The sequence below is a fragment of the Tachypleus tridentatus genome, chromosome 12 (assembly GCF_004210375.1).
Source record: "Tachypleus tridentatus isolate NWPU-2018 chromosome 12, ASM421037v1, whole genome shotgun sequence".
NCBI classification, from domain to species: Eukaryota; Metazoa; Arthropoda; class Merostomata; order Xiphosura; family Limulidae; genus Tachypleus; species Tachypleus tridentatus.
In genome coordinates, this window is record NC_134836.1 from 95866477 (window position 1) to 95873546 (window position 7070).

The 7070-nt window shown below is 33.8% G+C and overlaps 1 pseudogene across 1 annotated transcript in view; it reads left to right on the top strand.

Moving 5' to 3' along the window:
* LOC143234070 (putative G-protein coupled receptor CG31760) overlaps positions 1-6700 on the top strand; it is a 112601-nt pseudogene extending 105901 nt beyond the window's left edge. Inside the window, exons 10-14 of the transcript XR_013018506.1 lie at positions 3209-3423; positions 4201-4339; positions 4457-4562; positions 4778-4920; positions 6127-6700. The product of XR_013018506.1 is annotated as a putative G-protein coupled receptor CG31760 (transcript). The remainder of the gene's footprint in view (positions 1-3208; positions 3424-4200; positions 4340-4456; positions 4563-4777; positions 4921-6126) is intronic.
* The last annotated feature ends 370 nt before the right edge of the window (positions 6701-7070 follow it).

Below are 7070 nucleotides of genomic sequence, written 5' to 3' on the forward strand. Positions count from 1 at the left end.
AGGGCTTCTAAGAAATAATTGTTTGCAATTACATAACATAATGTAGTTTTCCGGAAATTGATTAAGTTCTATAATTTCAAAGGCATTTAATTGATAAGAACAAGAATATCTCCGCATTTCAAAACAGGAAAATATTCTACAAATATTCGAAAATATTCATTCTTAGAGTTTGTTTATAATTAAGCGCAAGGCTATATAATGGGTTATCTATGCTCTGCCCATCACGGGTATTTAAACGCAGTTTTTTAGCGGTATGTGCCAGTGGGGACCATTATCAGAGTAAAAAATACATTTGGAATCCGAAGAAAACATTTATGCATTTCGAAAATTATGCCTTTTAATTATTATTAACTGGTAGAAGTTAAAATACTATTGTGAAATAGACAGCACACGGTATATCAGTTGACAGGCTTTTCCAAATATAGTAAAATTTCGACTATCTTAAACAATAATCAGTGATGACGAGAAAACCCTCTTGTAGAGAAAAATATATATGTAAAAACGGCTGGTTTGGGTTGAGAAAATTTTTATGTAGAGGAGCGAACAATGTTTCGACCTTCTTCGGTCATCATCAGGTTCACAAAGAAAGAAAGAGATAACTGACCGATAGCTGACCACATGTTTGAAGGTTGTTGTGTAATTGAGTGTAGAAATGTAGAGAGCGTGCGTAGATGTTGGATTATTAATATAGGTATGAAGGTGTTCCTTTGTATTGGTTTATTATAGGCTTGAGTTGTTGTATAATTAAAGCTTCTTTAATTTTGCGTTTGTTTATGTTTCTTTCATTATTTAGTATTTGGGTGCTTCCTACGGATATGTTGTGGTTATTTGATTTGCAGTGTTCGAAAACGTGTGAAGGTGACTTTCTGTGTTCTTTTAATCTAATTTCCATTTTTCTACTTGTTTCTCCAATATAGAAGTCGTGACAGTTATAACATTGTATTTTATAAATAATGTTGGCGTGGTGTTTGTCAGTGTAGTTTTTACATAGTATAAACCTTAGTTTTGTGCCTGGTTTTTGAATAAATTTGGTATTAACTGGAATGTCATAATTTGTTACTAGTTTTTCTAAGTGTTGGTTGTTTTTTTTCTGCGGATGTCGGGAATATATGGTATGCAGCAGTATATGGTTTTGTAAATTTTTAATTCGTGAGATATATTTACTTTTGTTAGTTGATTTTGCTTTTTGTCTAGGTGTGTGCGTATACTGTTTTCTACAGTTTGTGGAGGAAACATGTTGATGTTGATGAAGTATTGTTTTATTTTGTCTAATTCGTCATTAATCTTATCTGGTGAACATAGTTTTATGGCTCTGTTTATTTGGTTTTTTAGTATGTTGAGTTTTTGTTTTGTTTCACGTGCTGAGTCCATTTCGGTATGAGTAATATTTCGGTGGATTCCTATTTTAACTTGTGTATCGGTTCTTGTAATTTTGAGGTTAAGAAATGATATTTGATTGTTTTCTTCCTGTTCACATGTGAAGTTAATGTTGGGATGTATAGAGTTAATATGATTGAAAATTTAAATGTGTGTTATGTACATGTGAATCCCGCAATCGTGTTATCTACATATCTGTACCAGTATAGTGGTGAATATAATGCTGTGTTAATTGCTTGTGTTTCAGCTTGTGTCATGAAAACATTAGCCTTACTTAAACAACAACTGAAACCAAAATAAATCAATACAAAGGAACACTTTTATACCTATATTAACAAACATAATCCAACATTTAAGCACGCCCTCTACATTCCTACACTCAATTACACAACCCCCTTCAAACATGTGGTCAGCTATCGGTCAGTTACCTCTTTCTTTCTTTGTGAACCTGACAATGACCGAAGAAGGTCGAAACGTTGTTTGCCCCTCTATCTAAAAGTTTTTTCAATCCAAACCAGCCAGTTTTACATATATATTTATCTTAAACAATACCACACAAACCGCATAATAAAAACTGCTTATCCTGGATGTAAACAGGAAATAATTGTTTCTTAAATGCTTAGAGCAAAATTATTTGACTGGCAACACGCGATTCGTAGCAGAACGACTTGAACGTCGTTTCGGCACTTTTCTGGATTTTTTTTTGTTATAAAAAATTTTAGAGCAAACTTTTCTCGAATTTGGCCACAAACATGTGAAAATATATCCAAGATTATCGCCATTTCGGTGTCGCCTCGTTCTGAGATGTTGTAGCAGTAAACTCATGCTATCTGAGCGTAAAACGCAATGAAGCATCAAGTCATTCTGACAATGTATTGTGTGTGTGTAAGTAACACTTTCCATAGGACCGATTTAATTTACATTTCACTTTAGGCTCAGTAAACACAAAATATGAAACGAACAAATATCCTATTATTTTATATGAACCATTTTTTTCATGGCCATGTTGTTAGGGCGCTCAACTCCCATTTTGAGGGGTACGCGTTCGAATCCCTGTCACACTAAACTATCATCGGCCTTTCAGCCGTGGGGGCGTTATAATGTCACGATCATTTCCACTATTCGTTGATAAAAGTGTAGCTCAAGAGCCATAACTAGCTGCCTACCCTCTGGACGTACGCTGCTAATTTATGGTCAGTTAGCACAGGTTGCCTTCGTGTAACATTGCGCGAAAATCAAGACGAAATTTCAAACTTCATTTTTTATTCTTTTACACCCGAATTGCATTGAGTTATTACTATTTACACCTTCGAAACACACACCTACCTTACAGTGTAATCAATTTATTATTCTTGCAATAGTAACAGTGGATAAAATATTGAAAAACGCCTTCCAAATACAAACCATAGACAGTCTCAGTTACAAGCTTTTTTTATAACAAAATGTTTTAGTTTTTGGTTTGGACGTTTTCGTTTCAGTTTTCATTAACTAAAAGTACACAGGGATAGGTATGCTATTTTAGTTTGTGTTCTGTAGAATTAGAAAGAGCACGATATAGACTTCAGTTACCTTCATAGACCAACATTGTAATTGAATTTCAATACGAATGAGTACATTTAAAAAGATACTAGACGTTACCATCTTTCGCTGGCATCTTTGAACAAATTGCAGGCCACACTATTCGACGAGTGGGTTACAATAAAATAAGACAAAGTTTGTCTACTTTTTGCTGTCAAAGTTTATCATACTGATGTCAGGCGAGGATCATAATGATATGGCCAGTCAGTGTATGTTAGTACTTCTGTAAAACAATGTATGTCTTCTACTATAGGGTATCCTTAACGTACCGTGTGAAGTCCGCCCACAAGTTGAAACTAACAGATAGACAACTTCTTCAGTGGCTATTCCCTATCCTTTTCAATATGGGAATCTACCTGGGTTCGTGGACTATCTCTTCACCCTCTGAGGCCATTTACATCCATGACTGGTTCAACTTAAAATTTCGCCAGTGTGACTATAACTGGTGGGACCACAGTTTAGCCATAGGTGGGTTTGATGATACGGAAATATGTTAACATTTATATAAAATATTTCTTTAAAGGCTTGTGAAAAATAAATATCTTCAATCTATTCCACAAGTAACAAATAAATATAAGAGAAAAATATTTATGTTGTCAGGGATCTACGTAAATTAATAAATTCAGTTAAACACATAACGACCACGATTTTTTTTTCTTCACAGTAATTAAAGGCAATTATTTGTATTCAAATCTCTTCCAGAAGCTGAAGTTGTAAAATTTATGCTTTGTTAAAATGACAAAGGCCCGGCATGGCCAGGTGGTTAAGGCATTCGACTCGTAATCTGAGGGTCGCCTGTTCGAATCTCCGTCACACCAAACATACTCGCCCTTTCATCTGTGGAGGCGTTATAATGTAACGATCAATCCCACTATTCGTTGGTAAAATAGTAACCCACGTGTTGACGGTGGGTGGTGATGACTAGCTGCCTTCCCTTTAGTCTTACACTGCTAAATTAGGGACGGCTAGCGCAGATAGCCCTCGTGTGGCTGTGCGCGAAATTTAGAAACAAAATAGAAATGACAAAATAGTCATGATGGTTTCTAAAGTGTACACGAATGATTTTTTCTGAGTTATCTTCTAAATTCTTTTGTAAATCTATATTAATAGAAACTGAAACAGACGAAAGTAACTGGTGGCGGCAGTTACATAAAAATGCTATGAATTGCAGTGAATATCTAAGTTTTTTTATCTTCTGTTCTCCTGTAACATTTCAAATTATGCTTCTTTTTTTATTTTTTTAAGGAGAATTCCTTTTTCTGCTTTGGGGGATCCGTGTTTGTTACTCCGTTCGAAACGCTGAGTCCTTCTTCAATGAGGCGAAACACATCAGTTGGGCCATCTACAGTATTACCTGCGTCAATATTATCATGGTTATGATACAGTACGTAAACCGTTAGTTCATGTTACGTCATATTTTAAAGATATTTCAAACACAACGTAGTTGACATTTCTTGTTTATGAAGTTCGTTGAATAATTGTTTTTTTTTATTCCCTCCAGTTTAGTGATTCTACCAAATGCTGATCCAGATGTAAAATATCTCTTCGGATTTATTAGAATTCAGCTGAGTACAACAGTCACCATCATTTTTATCTTCGGCCCTAAGGTAATATGATATTATGATTTGATATATTATACTGAAGTGATACGTGATATATTAATTAACATAAAATGAAAACGAACAGATCACAAAACTGATATGGTATTTAAGTTGAAATAACATTTGTTAATTTTGCATAAAAAACGCTCTTATGACTTCAGAAATACTAAACACTGCCTGACCTAAAGACGTTAATTATATTTTAAATTTTAACCATCTAGTTTTACCGGGTAGTTAAAGGTCAAGGAGATATGTGGGACAATCGTGCCCGGCTCGTGGAGTAACAGCATCCTTCTCACTGAATGGAGTAGGACTAGTGCATGAAGAAACGCCAGATTTGTATCAAGAAAACGAAGAGCTCAAGGTACAGTAGACAATCCATTGACCAGTAATAATATTAATAAACACGAGTAATTATTTAAAGTTAAACATCGAAGCAAACGAGAAACAATTTTTTTGTTTATTTGTTTAAATACAAAGCTATAGAATGGGCTATCTGCGTTGTACCCAGGTAGAGAATCGAACCCCAAATTAAAGCGTTACAACCCATAAAATCTACCACCGAGCCATCGAAAGAACACACAATATAAACCTTTACTTCAAACTGTGAAATAAACATTTTGATAGCATTTGTTTGGTAATCATATTTGTTTACGTTTTTAAATTAATTAAAAACGTATTTTTTATATATGAGCGTCATTCTGACCACGTAGTCCCCCGTTGGTGCAGCGGTAAATCTACGGATTTACAGCGCTAAAATCAGGGTTTCGATTTCCCTCGGTGGACCCAGCAGACAGCCTGATGTGGCTTTGCTATAAGAAAACATACACGCACACTGACCACGTAATCTCGAGCTAAACAAATATATATAAAAAATTAAGCCACATAATACATGAGAAATCTGTGGTAGTTTTCACATGAATAAATATGAATTTAGTAAATCTGGTGAGATTTTATGTAATTTTAGCACATAAAAATAAGTTCTTTGTTTCACATTCTATTAATAATAATTTTAATCACAAAGTTTCGAAATATGTATGTGAAACAACAAATACACTAATATAAGACTATTTACATTATGACAACATCTTTATCAAAAATATATTTTAAATAGGTTTTCTCTATTTTTTTGATATTACACTTGAGTGTATGGTAAAGGAAAAATATAATCGATTTCAGTGTTCGGAATATTTTAATAATTATTCATAATAGTATTTTCAGTATTTTATCGTAAAATATCTCAAATCTGAAATAAAGTATCATGCAAATTTTTTGGAAATATGAATTATAAATCAATCTTTAGATCTTTGTATAAATATATATTTACCATGCGCAAACTAACGAGAGAAACTCATTTTGTTTCTTAAATAAAAATATGAAAACATTTGTTATTCAGTTAGGTTTTGCATTACCGTGGAGTAGCTGTAAAAATGTATAGATTTTAATGTTTTCATTAACTATTAAGTAATTATTCAAAATTCCGATTTTAATGATGTCGTAATTACCAAATACTGTTACTATGGCATAGATAGATAAGAAATATACATTAAAATAAATATTGTTTTCCAAGGAGGAAGTCCAGAAACTAGCAGCACAGGTTGAATTTATGCGGATTGTACACATGGAAATGAACAATCGCCACCTGAAACCAAAACATGGGAGTTTTTCAATCAGTCTAACACAGCCCAAAGTCCCGTAGTCAAGTCAATGTATATGAAGTTTGATAGCACGGATTCTCCGGGAACTAGAATCTGTCCAGCGGCAGAACTAATCAGCGAAAGGGTTTGAAAGTCTTCGCAACGTCTTGATCAATAAGCAAATAAGCATGCTGAAGAAAGTATATCTCGTAAATCTAAAAAGATCTGGTTTCGGCTGTTTAATACTCCGTTTCAGTTTGGAAAGGAGTTTTTGAGTCTGCAGCTTTATAATAAGGTGATATTGAAATAAAACGGAAATCCACATCAGATCAGACCATCAAGTTTAAAGTTCGAAGTGACTGGAAAGTGTCTTTGACCTGTTGTCGCTATAAGCGATTAAGCCTTAGTAGTTGCCACGTACACAGATGAAATTGAAGGAATGGACAGTTGTAAATTATTTGGGATAGACTGTCAGTACATTCTCCCAAACTAATTTACTTTTATCAATATACAAACCAATCTTTAAAACAACTACAGGATCTGTGGAGAAATTCAATATGTTTCGGTAGATATGTTTTGAAAACTTAAATCAAAAGTAATATTTTGAAATATTTTAAGCTATAATTAACAAACCTTTTTAACCAATGGAGAGACAAAAGCTTCTTACTGCCGCCTCTTGCCGTAAGTTGAGGCAGTGTATAACTTTAGGCGTGAGTAAAGTCGCCAGTTCCTGTGATGGTAATAACAAAATAAAGTTCAGTGAATTGGAACACCAGCTCAATCGACACAGAACGATTCGTTGAGTAAACAAGTTAAAAACAAGAATGAAATTCGTGTTGATTTAATATTATTGTTCTTAAAAATTATACCAGTCGTT